Raw genomic sequence first — 19,616 nt, 5'->3', positions numbered from 1 at the left:
CGAACTCCGCGTCTCGGACGTAGATTCATCCTGATGACGCGTCGGTGGCAGGATATCGCGGTCCATCAGGTTGTTTAGTGTCGGCGCGGGCGTCCAACAGGGCGGCCCCGTCAACGGCATACATTACGACCCACATTTACTCGGAGTTACACCGGACCAAACCTCCGTCCGAGGTACACTCGGCCGGAGCGTGAACGTGTACGCGAGCGTCCGCGCTCGAAGGGCCGGCAAACTTCTTTTTGGTGGCTGCGATCGGCGCGGCGCGTCAGCATTCATTAGCCCGGGCCTTATCGCGGTCCATCCTCCTTCTCTCATCTGGCAGAGGGGACTGAGAGAAGGAGAGAGAGGAAGAGACGAGTGAGATAAAGGAAAGAGCGAGAGAGCGAAACGTCTCTCGTTCCGTCCTTACGGTCCTTGACGATGACCTTTTTCGTTCGACTTGATTTATAATTGTGTTTTCGTCTATTCGAGAGGGCCCTTCTAAATCAGGACCATTGATTTCTCTAGTAAATGTAAATACCATTAGACCAACGCACAGGAATCATTATCGTTATCATTATAAGCGCGTCGTTCGACATTGGATAGATGGACGGTTGTTGCGGCTAGTGTATTATCCTGTGTATGCGGTCGTGCACCGCCTCGATCGAAGAACGGCCCTCGTAACATAAAATACTGATTTTATTTAAACGCCAGCCTCCTCGTCGCTCGGCAGCCACCGTTGTATTTATCGCGGGGCATTCCGAGCGGACGTAAGTATGTCGGTCCACGGTACGCCCGTTAATAATGTCCTTAATCCTCGCGAGCCCGAGCTCAGCGGCGATCCTGCAGCCCTCGACCGGCTTTTTTGCATACACCGCGTGTGTGCAAAAGCATACACCGAGTTGGGCGGCGGGGCCGAATTCTCGCTTTCGGATACGGTTTTTCGGCGGTTCGCGATATCTACTTTACGACCATTCTGATTGCGAGTGTAGGCAGGGAAGACGATTGCGGCGGCCTGGACGTTCCATCGGGTTCGACGATATACAGCACGTTGACATATGAACGAAAAAGAGAACCATTCAAAACACGCTGGTATATACAAGGACCAGATAGCGGACCGAGTTGGTTCTCTGTGGCAGACAGGCAGGCAGGCGTGGATTGTCGTATTTGTCGTACTTGGAACGATGCTAGATTACGGAGGCGGATGGAATGATCGCTGTTTGGCCTGGCATAAAACTGCGGGTTGTAAATAGAAGCGAAAAAAAACCGGAGAAATGCCAAATAAGCGCGCGAATGATATTCAAATTCAGATGCTACGACTTGTGCCATAAACTTTAATGCGCGTTAATAATGCTTTAAATTCTCTACTTTATGGATGTTTATATGATAAATTATTTTTATTCTCCATCAATGTTATTATATTGAACATAATATTGAACAAGTATCATGTCCGTAATAGGTGGTTTGAAATTGATTATCAAACTTGTCGCTCTTTTGACAAAAATTTAAATTTCAATAAAAATTATATGTTTATGTTTTCTGGATTTTCAGATATTTATAATAGTTTCTTATTGCGTCAATCATATAATATAAAATAAAATTGAATTCCTCCATTTGTTATTTTTATATTGATAAATATGTCACATTAGTTTTATACATTAATGAGAGTATTTATATAATCTTATTACTTTATTTTTTGTTTCAGCGATTGAACAGAAATTGTAGCTCGTCTCTCCTCTTCTTCATACATCCCGCGAAACTAAAACAAAATGTTGTACATTCGGTCGACGTCAAAGAGAAACTTTTGACGAGAAAGCGGATAAGTCATAGCGCAGAACGGCATCTACTTGAGAATTTATACAAATTAATTAAAAGACGCAAGGTAAAATGATACCGGACTGTCTAATTACTCGGGTGTGCTCGGGCAGCTTTGTCTACAAAAGATGGAGGTTGAGAAGTGGCGACGACGTTGGATCTTACGGGGCTGTACAACAGTCGAGACTAGACTGAGAGCGGCAAGGGGTTGCGGGGGAGGAGATTTCAGGCCACACCGAGACAACCGGGGCTAAACAGCCATCTAAATGCATCCGAGGTGGCGCTCACTGCCATTACGGCTGATGGACGCTTATTGACGCACGCCCTGCCAGCTAAGGCAGAGCCTCCAGCAAGCCCTCCAGCATCCCTCGATGGAGCGCCCTTCTCTGTCTCTCAGTCTTGTTTCCTTTCTCCTCCTTACCTGTTTCCTTCCCATTTGCTCGCTGTCTTTGCCCCAACGTCCGACTTGCCTTTTATTGTGGCGATATCAAGAAAGCGCCGCGAAAGCTTAAAGCACGGTCGACTCTCTCCCCGATGTCGAATCGCGAATTTCGTCACCGTAATTATTCTAACGAATGAAAGCACTTTGGATACTTTTAATTATTTTTATACCGATAAACACTGGATCGGTTACAACGTGCATTTGTTATCAATTATACCGTGTATTTTTTACTCTGTTTATAACATTTGTTTCGAAAAAAAATTTAATTTTTAATCTTGGGATCTTTAAATCGCTGAAATTTAATTATCGAAATATTTAGCATCGCAAAAGAATTAACGCTATAAATTTCGATAAGGAAAGAGCTTATAATTAGCAAAGAAGATAATGGTTGTGCTGCTTTCGCATTACATGTATCTTACCCATATAGACTATAACTGTGTTGAAAGTGCGTGTTTAACGCATATACGCACATTGGTAAAGATCATAGCACGTAATACCAAAGTTCGTTAAGCTAGTCAGCCTCTCTCAGAGAGAGCCGAGTATCATTCTGCAAAATCCTTCGTTCCTACTGGCTGGTTCGCTACCGTCGACAGGGGGTTGCCACGAAGGCAGCTTCCGCGTGGCAGCTTCAGCCGAACCCTCGTACTTCCATCGCCACGGCAGGATTATCGCGTTATTTATGCGGCAATAATAACGAGTTAGTATATGCGCGGGATGTGCTTTATATCCACGCGAGCCATTAGGGTTAATATAGCGCTAGGGTCTCTTTCGCGCTCTCTCATTTCTATCACTCTCTTTCTTTCTCTCTCCTTCAAGTCACAAACTCTTGTTCAACTTTAACCATGTATGTCACTTGTACAAATCTTACTCTTAACATGTATCAAAGACTGACGCAAGGAATACAGAGTATCTTTGAATTAAATAGACAAGTCGAGATTACATGTAAAAAAATTAATTTTGTCTTAACTAAAATTCAATTTGACATTATTTATATTTTATGGTGTCACATTAGTAGATTCAAATATTTTAAAACAAAATATTTAAAATATGAATGTGTGCAATACAAGAAGAGAAACGAATTATTAATGAGGTCCCTATCTAAAAAGGCATATTATATTCGATACTCAAAAATCTCAAAATTGATGCTGACTGGCTATTGCAACTACTAAAGCATATGAATTTTGAGAGTTTGTGAAAAAAATAAAGGTAAAGAAAGTTAAAGAAAGAAAACTGAAAAATAAAATTCTCACCGTGTTTATACTTCGTAAGAAGCTGTCATTGCGGAGATCACACATAGCTTGGTAATTCAATAATAATAAAAAGATTAAATGTAAAAGTAATAAAAAAATTAAATTAAAAAATTAAAGTAAATTTGTTTAGAATTAACTTTCTTTTTGTTACGTTATACATTGTATAGCAAAAGGAACTAAATATAGTACGCGGTTTGTAATGATCTAGTTATGATAAAAATTACAACCCTCTCTCTCTCTTACGCATTACATAATTCTTTTATCTTAATCCATATTGGCATCAAATACAAATGGATTTATAATCTCCTATCTAGAGCTTTTATGCGTTTCTCTTTGCAGGGAACGACCCCTGCAAACTCGCTTTTTCAGAATCGTCGAACCGTCGACGAAGGTCGGCCAGTTCGACCCGCGCGACCGTACTTCTCCTCAGTACAGTCGTTACTTGCGACAACATCGTATCTCACATGGCACCTGCTAAGTATCGTCGGTATGTCATACGAAAGAGGGGGCGCGAACGAATAATCTCGCTACGCGTATGACTCAAGTTTCCCCATGGTGAAAAGAAAACTCGGAATTACTGCGACAGAATTGTTTATCGTCTTGGCGATCAGTGACGTCGATCATGCACCACCTTTTCTACGGGCTGCTCATTTAAACCATTCAACAATATTCGCAACGTATTAAAATACATATTATATTTCTGTTATTGGATTCATGCAAAAAAAAATCTTATTTATGACATTAATTATATTTGCAACGTTCCTCGCACGAATATAAAAGCGGTTGGTAGTCGTTTAAATAAGGATCGTATTTCTTGTTCCCGACCCTAAAGTGCTATAACGATTTTGATCGCGACAACGTACCAAAGTGTACATCTCAATTAGTTTTGAAACAATCTCCATTACTTATATTATTAACTTTGGCGAAACGTATCCCTGACTATGTAGCAAATCTTATGCAGTAAGATTAAACGCTAAAACAAATGGAAGGAGTACATATGTTTGAATGTGTTTTATTGCAATAATGGAAATCAAGGATAGTTTAATATTCGAAACGATAAATTTGACATTCTTTGTAATCGATGCAATATATTATAAATATTTTGATTGGTGGATCCTGGTGGAGTAAGAAACAGTCGATTAAACGATTTTCTGAGAATTTTATAAAGAGGGAGAGAGAGAGAGAGTCGTTTCACGAAAGAAAATTCATGACATGATACACCGCGAGTTAAAGGCATCGCTCGAAAGACATAAAGTATTCCGTTGCTGTATCGAATTCCAAACAGGTTTTCCGCCGACGAAAACAAAGAAACTTCTTAAGTACGGCTGACATTTCAAACACATACATCCTCGAAACTACAAACTCTTATTGCATGCTGCTCTTAATCCTTTTCTGTTATCTTCCGTATCGATGAAAGGAGAATACAAAGAAAAAGTCAGATCACGAAATATAGACGGTGGCGTAAATCATCCAACTTCAGTCATAAAACGTGAAACAAGTTGCGTCCACAAGCGTCAAATGTGAAAGGACTGGAAGACAAACCTGCTGAATTCGGAGAACCGAAGAGGCGTTTCTTCTTCCGGTCACATCGAGGACGACATGGTCGACTTGTGGCAGTTGATTGGCCCGTATCGATCCGGTATACACGGAGCAATAGATCAGCAGAGACAGTGAGAGAAGGAGCCAGTCTTCGGTTTTCCTACTTCATTGCTTTTCCTTGTCGATTGCGCGAACGAATTGGAAGGAAGAAGAAAGATATCCGCGTCATAGATATACAACTGTATATCAAAATGAAGGCTTACAACATTGCAACATCGACGTATGGGAGAAACTAGGTTTGCGAACTTGGAAAGGGGAAAGACGGTTTGGAAGGAAGATGTCGCATCGATATGAGGCCATATACCGAGAAGCGGTGTTATAGCCTCTGGCTATAACACTCGCAGGGAGACCGAGGACAATTGCAGTGATAGCGAGGGAGAGAGGAAAGGAATTCAGGTAAAGATAGGAGAAATGTAGAACAGTCGATGGAAATGCGCGCGGGAAAAAGGACAAAGAGCGAAAAAGAAGAAAGAGAAGAAGAAGGAAAGTGTTGCATCAAGACGACACTAGATAACGACAAGGAGACTCATGGGTGCCGCAGGAGAGAGGATAGGCAGTCAACCAAAGAGAGGCGAAGATCTGAAAAGGTGGAGGCAAAGAGTGGAGGTAAACGAGAAGAAGGGAGAAGAAGAGCAGGAGGAAAACTGGCGAGGAAAGTGAGAGAGAGAGAGAGAGAGAGAGACTTTGAGAACGAGAAGAAGCGTTCTCGCGGCGGAGGCCGCACGCTGTTGTTCGATTCGAGCCGCGCGGCCGCGGAGAATACGAACGGCCGAATTATGAAAATGACCCTGTGTGACGCGGCAGCCACCCTCGCCAGAAGAGATAGCTTCGAGCAATAAACATACCGCCCCGTGCGGCCCCGCAGTGCCCCTCGTCTTCCGACGCGCCGCAGATCCTGGGGTAGTCGGGAAATACGAAAGGGTCGCGGAAGGGGTGGATGGATCCTTCGCTGTCGCTCGTTGTGCACACGCACGGGTAAACACGTATGCGGAACGTGAATGTGCCGTTTCTTAGAACAAGCCTTTGCGAGGTATCGTTCCTTATGATTCTTCGAAAGGGCTTGCAACGTGTGAGAGACTATTGCGGAGCAATGACAATTGTAAACCACAAATCAAATGTCAGCGAGTATAAAAAAATGACATTTTAAATTTTAATAACATATATTTCAAATCTCTCATGTTTGCGGGGATGTTTATCGATTTTGCATTTTAAGAAATTTTAAACGCTAATTAGCATGAAATGTATCTTTGATGTAATCTGAATATTATTTATTTAGCTGATATTTGATTTCGTGCGGATGCTTTTTCTATTCATTTGCTATAAATTTTACGTTATACATTTTGCAACATATTTCGAGGGGAAAATATTTTGAATATATTATAGATATGTCGAGAGAGAAAGAGAGAATAAAAATATGAAATATTAAGTTTAAGAAATATATAGAAGAAAATTTAATTTAATCTCTAATTAATTTTGCGAGATTTATGAAAATGTAAAATTTACCTCTACGGAATATTTACCGCATATTTCCATACGAAATGAATTAAATGATACAGCAGATTCCGCATCTCGGTTACTGATTTAGATCAAGCATTCATCTTACGATATGTAACGGTGCGCTGGTTTAACTGGTTTAACTGGAAAACAACGAAAGTTATGACGCGCGATCGAAATGAAATACGGAAGCTTCTATATTCTCGAATGTGATGAAATAATACGGTTAAACGGTCGCGTCCATCGCTCACGGACGACACTTGACCTTTGCGCACTAGTATCCTCCCATTGTGCAACGGAGGAAAAATATAGCGACGGATACATATGTATGTACCCTTAGTTTGTGCGATACGTATTGGCAGTCCACTAGCTACTGTAGAGTCCGAGAAAGGAACGCATCTCAAAGGAGTCGAAAGAATACCCCGTTAATCGTAAAATGCGGACACGACCGATTCCCTCTCCGAAAGAACGCACGACCCATTGCCCTAAAAGCTGTTCGATACGCTGCAGCATTTATCCTGGAATCTGCCTCGTAAATTTCCATTTTCGACCTCCGTTCTTGGCGAATCGCCGTCGAGGCTGCGAACGTACGACGATTGGTTCTCTCACGTTACTCGCCGAATAGATATTCGTATGTCGAAGACCATTCGACCGAAAGATCGATATTACGTAATTCCGGAACATATAATCATTTTGAATATCATTCGTAAAGTAGGAACTGTATTGCTGCATAAAAGCTGCTGCCATATATCGTGAGGGATTTCGAGGAATAGGATTTCAACTTTATACCATCTCCTTTTCCTAATTAAATTGATAATTATATGTAATATCCTGCCAAATGTCTTTAATTCTGCTTACGATATTTTACTATATCAATTTAAAAAATTAAAATAGTTGGAATAATTGAATATTTTTAACCGTGTCTCATTGTTTTTTCACCATTGTATTTATATTCAAAGAGACAATCGCACGCATATATTTATCGCGGTTCCAAGATTGAATAAAAATTTTTTCAAAAGATAACGTTTAGATATCTTTACTTAAAAACAAAGCATTTAGTTCGTTCGATGGATCGTTTTATTGCGTCGCGTTTTGCGGTTACTATACAATCGGTAAATAAAATAAATACACGGGACACAAGTATCGCGCGTTTCTGTATCTGCACATTTGTGGGTAAACGCGAAATGGTTGGGAATTGGGTGATCCAGCGTGGACACTTGCGATAAACAGATAACGACACGGCCGGTGTGTACAATGGGAGATCGACGTGCACCTGACGCGGATCGTGATGCATTTCCTGCGGATCGTTGGACCGAGCTGCGGCTAGAAAGCTCGCTTAGCCACCGAGGACCATTCGTCAACCCTTTGGGTCGCGTCTGCCCGTCAGTCAATCCTGTCAACCGTCAATCACCGTCAGCTTTTCCCTTCCACTCGCTCTTACGCAACAACCGAATGCATAATCAGACTGCAGTGTCCCTTATGCAGATAGCGGTGTCTATAGATCGGCGCCAAATTGCGGACGCTCGCGAATTTACTGCTCGTCGAATATATCGCGTCGTTGTAGCTTCGCAAACTGCCGGCTATTATTTCTCTCGAATGAACTTCCCGTTTAACACCGCGATTTATAAACCCTTATACCACCTAAAAATATTTTATATTTTGCCTATAGTTTATACGTGATGTAATCTTTCTTACATGACATTTATATTACTGGTATCATTTTTTATGCTACTCGTGTTATTTTCAATGATATTGTTTTAGCGCAATTTGTTATTCAACTGATTTTGTTTTATTTCCTTCACGCATCGATTATTATTCGTTTTTTTATGTCGTTTTATGCACTGGAGGTACTATGTCAAGGTATTCATTGCGAAAGACCATACCGTAAGGATTACAGTGGGTCATGACGAATTATCAAGCCCATAATGTGTCATTTTTCATTCGCGCATAAACGGATAGCAGGTAAATATTGCGCGAAACAAATTTATACGTACGCTCTTCCTCGCTGGCAGTCAAATATTTTTTGACTTATGGGACACGCGTCGACATGAACGAGCGATCGGATCCCGATGAACGGCTTTCAGTCTCGCGCTTCGTCCTTTCGACGCACTTTCCTCTTTCGCTCTCGTCCTCGTTCACTCTATCCTGCCTCTTTTTTTCTTTGTCATCGTAACTCTTTTTCAGCCGACCTTGATGGACAGGCTTCATACGCTAATTGCCGATTTTTTTTGGCTGGAAAACCAGCTCTGGCCAATGGTTCAACAGGTGTCGTGGTGGTGGGTCACGGCAAACTTTTATTTGAGCGTGAGAGCGAGGGAGGTAGAAAAGGAGAGAAGGAAAGAGAGGTAGAGAAAGAGAGAGAGAGAGAGAGAGAGAGAGAAAAGGAGAGGAAGAGGAAGAGTGGGTGAGAGAGGGTGAACGCGGAGTTCAGCGAGCGGGCGGGAGTCTATTAGTTCACCCCGGAAAAACGCGACCCCACCGACGGCCTCTCTACGTAGACTCGACCCGTTGTTTGGTATCGCCGATTTTTTTTTTCTTTCTCTCTCCCTCTTTTTTCCATTCGAACACGTCGACCACTGTAATCGCTCTGTCGAAGCAATCCCTCAGCCCGTCCTCACGGCAGACGCTCTAATAGCCCCGCGATTCGTCTATTCGATCCAGTTGCCGTACTTTGCTAAAATACGAAGTGGCTGACTAATGAATTAACCCCTTTTCGTTTGTTTGTCCACATAAAGATTTAGATTGAACACGTTTCTATAATTTCTCTTTTATAATTTTAATTATCAATTGCTTGTAATTTATCAATTATTGATATTTTAATTGTTTGAAATAACTGATGTTCCTCTTAATTTTTTTTCTGAAAAGAAAATTTATTCGTCACACAATATCTATTTATCTATTATTAAAGTAAAGCTTGATGCAAAATATGGCCCTCTTGCTCAAAATACTCCGCATTATTTTTCATAACTTGGCGCAATTATCACGAGTAGATGGTAGAGCAGCGATAGCGTGATGTTTATGACGTATATCTACGGTATCATAATTAAGAATCTTTTGTCGACCTTTCTGAAATCGATAATGCGGACATAAACGAGTTGTGATCGAGTCGGGTCGACGCCTCATTGTCATCGGAGGCATTCAGGATCATCGGTGCATGATTATTCCCCGTCGATCGTTTCGTTCATCGCGGCGACATCAAGGGCGGACGGGTTATTCGAGACGAGGATATCATTCTCCCTTCCTCCCTTCTCCTTTCCTTTTTTTTTCTGTCAAAAGATGACGAGTCATCGTCGTCATCGAAGGAAGAAAGAAACCAAGTGAAGCAGATGCGTCGGTCGATACGAGAGCCCACTGCTCATTGAGCGCGGGTAATCAATACGTTTCATTTCGGAGAACAATTCGAGGATCATAGATAATCCATCGTTCACCGGTAATAACATGCAGGGCTGGCAAATTAGTTTTTTCCCTTGCAAACAATGTCGAGATATCAATGATATTTACCAGAAACAATTTTCAATATCTGAGGATTTACTCTTTGCTTATAATAACAAATTTATTTTTACCCGTACAATTGCTAATCAATCATCTAATGCGATTCTTTTGACTCAATTTGCATTAATTATATAAATATAATATTATGCTAATTATCATATATTATGTTATTTATTATATAATTATATTGAATGATTTATTTCAATATAAATTATATAATAACCTGACTTATATAATGAAAAAATACAATGACTGCAGAGTTTATTAGGAAGCTTTCAAATATAGATAATATGGTACGTGTTATTGCGTATGCCTGTATATGTGTGCGTGTGTTTGGTTAGTCTCTATAATAAAAATTAAACAAATACAATAAAAAGTACATAATGAAATTAGCAGATATAAACGCGGGCATAATATATACGGAGCTTACAAAGTGGAACCAATTATAATTGGTTCTCGGAAGTCATTGCTTTCTCCCCGTGTTTTCTTCCATCGATTAGGTTAAATACAACTCTACAACAAATACTTGGAATCTTCCGTTGCAAACTATTCGCGTACGCCCATCATGTAAAGGTTCCGCGAGTCGCGGAAGACCTGCCACGGCATGTCGCGGTGGTTCGTGTCGCTTCCGGAAGCGACGTGCATCTTTTCTGACGTGCTCGCGTGGCCCGTGCGACGTTGGGGCTGAACGTCAACGAAACGATAACTTGTTTTCGCATTCGTCATATATCCGTGTGCCGAGATCCGAGTCTGGGCTCTCCGCCGTCAGGGCAAAGTCACGAAATACAGGAGACACGGAAGAGACGCAGGAGAGACGGACAGTTGTGCGCGACCCGCGATACCATTGGAGAACTAATGCTCGTGGTCACGCACGAGCGATTCTCGCGGAGAATGACGGGACGTATTCCACCTTGTATTGTTGCGCACCCGTCCCACCGCGTGTGCGATACCGTAAGTGCCTACATAATACTTTTTGTATATCCCGGCCAGGCCAGGACGTGGAGCGATGAAAACGAGCGGAGATAATAGCAAAGAGATAAGGGCAGCGCCTCGTTACATTACATTCGGCGTGCCAGCTGCGCGACCTCCTTGCTCGTATTCTCCCTATTCTTCGTCACTCGATCCTTCCGCCTGTCCTTCTCCGGTTCTAACCCTCTCTTCGGTCCTCGAGAATCTCTCATCGTGATCGCATTTGCGTCTTGGTTACTCGGATCTTACTCTAGCTATCGCAACCGCGCGGTTGATGTTGCAGAAATAACAACGCGAGGGTTTCAAAGTGACGACTCTTGATTTACCCCCGCTGGATCTTATTCCTTCCCCTCTCATTTCTGGTGATAAATCTTTGTCCTTTTGATCGCCAAGAATGCTATCGTAATATATTCTTACAGTTATCGATTAGAAATTATGTCTTTTGAAAAAATGATGGAGAAATTTCGAAACAATGTGTTAGGAAATTCTAATATTTTACAATTTATTTTCATCATTAATTATTACCACAATTTTTATTTAAGCTACTTTTCGTACCTTTAATAGTATGTAATTTGTGTAATTTAAATGAGAAAATAAAAAAAAATATCGATCTCATAGCTTTGCCAAATAGTATGGTAAAACGGTTAATGAATATTGTAAAAGAATCATCAAATATACAACGTAGCTACACAAATACGCGTATAAAATTATTATAAAATTCTGATACAGATTAAAAAATGATTTCTGCCGGACTCGTGCAGAGCGCCAACACAAAAACATAATATTTGCAGAAATTACGGTTCCATGTTCAAATCCACTTTAGTCTATCTTTATGCGTCTATGTCGAATCAATATTACACATACATATTTACGAGCAAATTCACCTCGAAACCACCAATAAGCCGCCGGCCTCATATACATATCCCGGCGCAATCGTTACCTGTGTCCCAGGTTTTGATTTTCGTTCTTTGTTCATTTATTTGTTTTTCCCTTTTTACTGAAAAATCTGTCGATTTACGAGGGCCGGCGCGTTTCCATCGCATCGACATTACCGCGCGCGCGTATCTGGTTACGCGCTTTCATTCGTTTATTTATCGCATGGAAATTTTGCTGATTAGTATCGTGCGGACTGCACTAATGCGTTGTCTCGTAATTCATCGATTTTAACGGAGCTGCCGGTCCATTGAATCCGCTGCTCGCCTGCTTACATTTGCGCATCGTGACGAGCTTACAAAAACTTGCGCAAAAAACCAAATATTCGGCTCTCGCACGATATATTATATTGTGGATTTATTATTTGAAATCATTATATCATGTCATATCTCGTACATATCAACAATAACGAGAGTAACGTTAAAATAATGGATAAATGGTGCTTTTTAATGTGTTAAATTGAATAAAATTACACAATTATCGTTGATGGATTTTTATATTATCGAGGTTTTTTCAATTAAATTTTCTCTGTCAATTTATATAATTTTACAACCATTTCGTTACAATCATTTCGTTATTATATACGTATAATTGTTTAAGTCTCATTCGCGATTTTCAAATCAAGTACGACAAACGTTAACGTTAGCTGCCAACTGGAATAATGGTCGGCCAATCTTCATTTTTCAAGCTCTCTATTCCCTCTCATAATCTCAGACTTGGTCTCGAAAAATCTATTATCCTGATACTTTCTCGAGATTCTACGCTCGCCCTCTTTCGTCTACTTGGCCGGCGCGTTCATTATTTCAAAGGCTTTCTCGCGACGACGGCGCCAGGCGTCGGTACCGCGGTACTTTACGATGCGGAATTATCCTTCGACGTCGTTGTCTTCGTCACGATCGCGCGCAAAATTCTCCAGTGCCGGCGAAGATAGCGCCGGTGGACGGATCCCCACGGGATGAAAATGGACAAAGTTTCCCTCGCGCGACAACCGGGATGAAGCCCCGACTCGACTCGAGTCGACTTGGATCGACTCGACTCACTCTGTCTCCTTCCTTCCCGCTCTCCTCCTCACGGCTTCTCCGTGCTTCGCACGGAACCCAACTCGACCATCGTTGCAGTTCGGCTCGCATAAACTCGCGGCGATACACTTGGCGCTCGTCCTGAAACGCGAGAGTCGCCTTGTTGGGCGCCACGAGAGATAAAGTCACCTCTCTCTCCCTCTCCCACGCTGCTGCCTCATTCAACGTCTCGACGGCGTTCCTCCTCCTCTCATCCAGTCCGATTCCAGCGCGCACATTAGGCTTGGGTAAAGGATAGAACGTATCTCGAACAGAGAGAAAGAGAGAGGGTTAGGGAGCAGTTCTAAAGTGCTGTTGGGTGGCGGGGTGGCGGCGTGCCGGCAGCCCCCCGGTCGCTACCGAAGGGAAAGGGGTCGGCGGTGGAGGCGGAGGCCGAGACGGCAGGGGGTAGAATTGTACGAACGAGCGGTTCGTGGATAGCGAGGCTGTAGGTTGGCCCGGCATCGAGCCGAGAGATTGGATCCCGGAAATGAGACAAACCGATGGAACCTCTTCCCCCGCCGGCTCTTCCCTTCGGATGGAGAGGAAAGGGGAGGGAGGGATGGTGGAAATACGCTATGCTCTCCTCGATAGTCGCCGTTATCCCGCGATGTATCTACCCTATCAGCGCTGCCGCCGCCGCGTGCTTCCTTGTGTATCTCCTCCGCGTACCCGGATGACTTTGTCGCCGAAATTATGAGATTGATCCGGAGTCGCGCGACGCGCCTCGTCTGGGCGGAATGTCGCGGACGGGGACCGCGATCGACTGTTTGTTCCATTTCCGGTGTTCCGTAAAATACAGTTCCATAAAACCCGATTCTCTCGCGAGCCCGTAATGCATTTTCATACGGCGATACATTTCCTGACGGTGTACGTAACGTCCTTCTCCTTAATTTATTTTTATTTACACGTTCGACGAGCTAATATTATCGGCCAATCGTTACCGATGTGTTTATTTTAATAGCTTCCCAACTCTGAAAGTAGAATCGATCATTGCAGTCTACGCCGGTAAAGGTGTAATATATTGCCAAAGCGGAGCTGCGAATTCGCTAGTAGATCCTGAGAGGATGCCTATTGCCGGTTTACCGATTCTGGAACGCTTCCAATTCGGGAAATCATTTTCAGGATATCGTGCGCTGGCCAGGAAAGAGCATTTATGTCTTAACAAGAGTCCAACTTCGCGGCCAAAACTATTCGCATGCATGTAATTCGAAAGTACAGTAAGAGGCGGTATTCTTTAAAGTTTTTCGAAAAAGACAAGCGTGCCGGGGGATGTAACAGGTGTTGCGTTACACGAGCGTAAATCGAGATTACCGAATGATTTTTTAACATTTTAAAGATGTTCTTCTCGTAGATAATCATTCTTCGACATTCGATTATCGACTCTAAAATGATACAGTAATTGATTTGAACACATAATAATTGTACCTTTGACGAGACCGGTTATAGCGTCATTATGGTTCCCTGATTCAGTCAGAGCACTACTGGAATTGATTAGTTAATTAAATAACGATGAACAATCATTCCTCCTAATTAATTAGATTAATTAGCAAATTCAATATTTCGCATAAAGTGCATCGAACCTGTGTACTACTCTCTATAATTCAGAAACTTGCGTTCTCTCTATCTTCCAAATAAATTTACATGTGATATATAAATTTTTTTATTACAAAATGTAGCTTTGAAAAATATTATCGATATGATAAAATAAATGTGTAAACAAGTTATATCTATATTTATTAGTAACCATATTTATTGCAAATTTATTTACATTCTTTTATTCAATTTCAGCCTGTATGTATTATATTTATATATGGAATCTAATCATTTTATCGGCAATCGGAGAAAATTAAAAATTCAAAAAGAATTTAATTTTTTAAAACAACATTTTTTTATCGCATCAAATGATTAAAAGTCTAATATTTGTTCGACCACAGAAAATGTACAATAAATGCGATCCTGAATAAATATTACCGTTTAACTCCATAAAATCAATTTCTACATGGCTGCAAGTAAGAGCAGGACGTATATACTCGCTAAAAGTGTAATTTTTGCAAAAGATTCGGGATTTGTAGTACTAGTGGCAACGCGCGGAGGCAGCTGGCTCGATCGCGACAGTAGACAAGGAAGGGTAGATGAACGGGTGGGATGTGGAAAATATGATGGATCCGGACGCGTCGTCGTCGTCGTCGTCGTCGTCTTTCTGTCCCGTGGCGATCATCCGTCAAGCCTTTGAAACTTGACGGAAGTCCCCTGCCCATGCGGGGCAGCGGCGTGTACGTGTACGTACACGGGGGTAGGTGTAGGTGTGGGGACGCGCACACCCCCGACCCGCTCGAGTGGCTGGAAATGCGCTCTCGCGCGCTCGCTCTTATTCGCGCTCGTTGTGTGCGGCACGACCGCGTTATATGCACTGACTGCACGCGCGGGCGACAACGGCGCGCTCGCTCTCACGGGGTGATAAATGGTTCGATCGGGCGTCGATGAAAGCGCAGCCGGAGCTATCCTACCGAGCCCGCTGCAAACTGTGAACCGTCACCGGACGATAGTGACGTGGCCAACTTCCGAGGGGCGAGTGTCCATCTTCGTCCCGCACTTTCGTGGCGTTATGGAATACTTTTTTTTTATCGTTTTAATTTTCTCGCTGCCGCTCTCGGTGGCGATGATCGTTTTGGCGAAACGTATCGCGTCATATGGAAATCCCAATTTTTTTGTTATTGGTTTTTTCTTATCCTTTTTGTAGGATACGTTTCTCGCATCGCTGGTTTCTCGGTTCGTCGATCCCTCGTCCAAATTTCGCCGCTTTACGACTGTCGATGGGACTTTTTCTTTTTCACTTGTCGTTTTTTTCTTCGTTCGGCCGCGCTTTATTCGCGGATGTTCATTTGGCGCATTTGCATAATGTATGCATGTTGCGGAACGCCACTCGGTTCGGCGTTATAAATATGTAAACGTCCTCGTCGTAACGCGGAATGTTCCGCTGCACTTCGCGATTCGTCGTTTGCCCACGGTAACGTGGTATTTGTCTCGATCCGCAGACAGCGTATTCCCTCCGCGGGCGACTAACCGAGAAGCGCAACGAATGGTCCTTGGCAATCTACGTCGAGAGTAACTGAGTTTTTAAAATCGAATTTCCGCGACGATATATACGGCCGTGATCCTGTTCCGCACGGGCGAGAGACATTAATGTAAACTTGTGTGTCTCGACTTTTATATATAGTATATATACATATATATATATATATATATATATGTCTCCTCTTTCTCGCTGGCCGAGGAGGAGGCGAGGAGGGTGGCTCGTGGTTAGTAGGGACGCGTTTAATGCAGTTTCGGGCGTTCGAGCGGCAAATCCATCAGGCGGATACCTCGGGCATCGCCGTACCCCACGGGGCGGATAAATACTTATTTAACGCGCTTATGCATGCAGCCGCGGTAGCGATACGACCCGTAAATCTGTCCGAGGAAGCACAATGCTGCTAATTATATACATTCCCGTGACGCGCGCGCGAGAGAGGGAGATCGCGTTTGTCGGTGGAGGGTTGGAAGAGAGAAGAGAGAGAGAGAAAGAGAGAGAGAGAACAAGAGGGCGACCTCTGGTACCTCAGGAGCGGCAAGCCGCGCTCTGGAAACCATCCCCGTTCTCCCCTTCCTCCCTCGCATCTCTCTCTCTCTCTCTCTCTCTCTCACTCCGGACCGTCGGCTCAAAAGACTCGCAGATTTATTGCCAAAGAGAGGAGGGAAAATGTCGACCTAAGCTCATACGTACCGGCTTGGCAGTTTGTATGCCCGCGCACTCTCCGTCGAGAGAGGCTAGCGAGGGAGTCGCGGAGGGTAAGAGAAAATGAGAGAGAAAGAAGGACAACGGGAGACGAGAGTAGTGTATAGGGGGTGGAAAGGGAGTATCGGAAGGGGTAGTTCGTAGAATGAGCGGAGGTTGAAGGAGGCAAAGAGGGTAGGTCGCTAGTCAAGAGGGGCAGAAACTGGCAGTGGAGGAAAGAGAACGAAGCTATAAATTCCATCCCTCCACGTCTCCACTCGTCGTGCTATATCGCTGATTTATAAATATGACTGTAGCGAAGTATAATAATACGTACGTATACTCACCGAGCCGCGTCGGCGCTCTCTCTCTCTCTCTCTTTTTCTCTTTCTCTCTCTGTGTCTTTTTCTTCTCTTTCTCTCGCTCCTTTTCTTTTTATCTCGTCTTCTCTCGCTCTCTTCCTTCCACCTTCTCTCTTCCAGTTTCATTTCTCCCTTTCTAACCCCTGCTTCTTCGTACCGTCTCCCTCTCTCCCCGCGGTACGTGCTTTGTACAGAGAGACGGCAGACTCCCTCCTCGTCCGTCGACTTTCCTCTTCCTCGGTCGACTGCACGGGCACCTACCCAACCGACCACCAACCTGCCTTGCCTTGCTTGCCCGCCTGCCTCCTATACGTATACCAGAGCCGTAATTGAAAATTGATTTACGCGGTCCAGGCTGTCAGTCGCCCGGGTAAAGATGAGAGGAGCCTCCATCCGGTTTCGTGAGGGTAGTTGCTGCCGCTGCAGCGGATAGAGAGGAGAGAAAAGAGAGACGAGGATGAAAATGTCGAAGCTAGAGGTAAAATTGGGAGAAGGAGAAGGAGGTGAACGCGGACGAGGAGAGACGCTGCTGGAAGAGCAACGCTACCTTCGGAGGGATGAAGAGGAGGTCGGTTGCGGTTGACGTGGAAGGGCGAAGAGGCAACTAGGCGGCGGGAGAGGAAAGGCGTGGGTAGGGAACGACACGGAGGGAAACAAAAACCAGACTTCAACACGCCATCGCACCCTTACGGTATAACGTCACTTGCAGAATATAATCAGGATTTGTAGCGAAGCGTAGAGTCGTGCCGCGCGGTCGGTGCCGTCTCGCAGGCGGGAGAAGAGGCGCTCGGTTTCGAGAGAAGGACGAAAGGTAACGTTCCGACGACGAGAGGACGGGCGGAGGAGAATCGCTGCGGAGGAGGCGCGGGTGAGCGTTATTAAGGCGCGACAAGAACTTCGGCGTGATGAGCGAACCGCCGCGCCAGAAGATACCGCCCGTGATTTATGCGACAGCGACATCCAACCAGCGAACATCCAGCCGAACCCCAGAAACGATTCTCCGCGTATCGTCTTGTGACCAGTCGCCCGCCGACCGATATCGCGAGCCCGATCTGCAAATATCATTGCGGCGTCGAAATCGGCAAATTTACGTTCTCTTACGTCGAAAATTTTCGCCGCGCGAAAGAAATTAATACGACAGCTTCTATTTTTCTCTCATCGATGTATAAATAAACCAAGCACGTCTACAGATGTACTTTTTATTTCACGATTTCATTTTAAGATTAATTTATTTTTTAGATCTTATATCGAAAAAAGTTTATATATATTTATGTATCTTTATTTATGAAAATAATAAAGCACGTGATTTTAAATAACATTCGATCTAAAAATTGATTCTAATAAAAAAGTAGAATATATAAATAATTTTACCAGCGCGGATCAAAGCCTCGGTATAAAAGCAGCACGCCGTGTCAACGTTGTACCGTTTCAAATGTGTTATAACGTGCGTTAGTCTCGAAGGAAAGCCATTGCACACGGCGCGTAATCCCGCGGCACGATTCACACGCGCGGCGCGCTATGACGCGTGAAAAATCACTAGCTGATTTGGCCGCACGATGGATGATTAGTTGCCGGCCGTATGTCAATGTACGGCATTATTTATTGGCAACAGCTGACATTCAGACGTGCGCTACCCTCTGCGATATCCTCCCCTCTCTCACTTTGCTTCCACCCCCGGGGGATCGTTTCTCTCGACACCTCTCCACATCGTTGCTCTCTCCCTCTCTTGTTCTTTGTTGCTGTCTATCTTCCTTTCATCCCGCACGCGTCTTTTTTTCCGTTAGACTGCCAGTATACTAGGTCTTTCATCCTTTCACCTCTCGCTCGCGCCCAACTTTCTCATTCCGTCTCTCTTTCTCGTTGTCACCAATAAGTCAAAGTTATCCCCGGCAGAGAAAAATGCCAGGCGTTTCCCAGAGCAGAGAAAGGCCGGCTTTCTCGATGTGATTTGTGGCAACCGTTCGCTCAACTCGCAGCACCAATGAGTCGGTCAGTCGTAAATATCCTAGCGGGACCCACGGACCGATGGATGGACAGGACCAAGAAGGTACTGCCTTTCGTACGATCGCTCCGGTATCACTCTAGTAGAAATCCATAGAAATCCGTGCAAAAGATGATATTTCATTCTATTTATTATTCGTACCAAAGACGCCTGCGAAATCCGCAAAGTTGCTAAATAGACAATGCGTATGATAATACGGGGTACAAATGATTACTTTTCGTACTTTATAAATTTATCGAAAGAAAAATTGTACAAGTACATCTACAGGCAAGATAATTGCACCTATATAATTAAGTTTGCATTGGAAAAGTACTTGCATAATTGATAGTATGCGCGATGGGAACACTTTGTGGAGAGACAAAATTTGCCAATTATTATATTGAAAAGAAATACGGAATAAAATCGAAAGATTATTATTGCGATAGCAACAAATACAGGGATAATCAAATATTTTATATTATCAA

At 43.5% G+C, this 19,616-nt stretch overlaps 1 protein-coding gene and 1 long non-coding RNA gene across 2 annotated transcripts in view; both read left to right on the top strand.

Moving 5' to 3' along the window:
• LOC145971333 (uncharacterized) overlaps nt 1-18,352 on the top strand; it is a 126,841-nt gene extending 108,489 nt beyond the window's left edge. The window contains exons 5-6 of the long non-coding RNA XR_014438851.1: nt 1,685-2,071; nt 17,505-18,352. This is a non-coding gene — a long non-coding RNA (uncharacterized LOC145971333). The remainder of the gene's footprint in view (nt 1-1,684; nt 2,072-17,504) is intronic.
• The window catches only part of Arm (armadillo), a 309,699-nt gene that overhangs the window by 42,280 nt on the left and 247,803 nt on the right, over nt 1-19,616 (top strand). The gene's annotated exons all lie outside the window — the stretch shown is intronic.

This window comes from Camponotus vicinus, unplaced genomic scaffold, assembly GCF_025532165.1.
Source record: "Camponotus vicinus isolate PSW18456_S1 unplaced genomic scaffold, iyCamVici1.0 SCAF_4, whole genome shotgun sequence".
In the NCBI taxonomy this organism is placed as follows: Eukaryota; Metazoa; Arthropoda; class Insecta; order Hymenoptera; family Formicidae; genus Camponotus; species Camponotus vicinus.
Note: the sequence above shows the minus strand (reverse complement) of the source record. Positions and strands in the feature narration are given on the sequence as shown.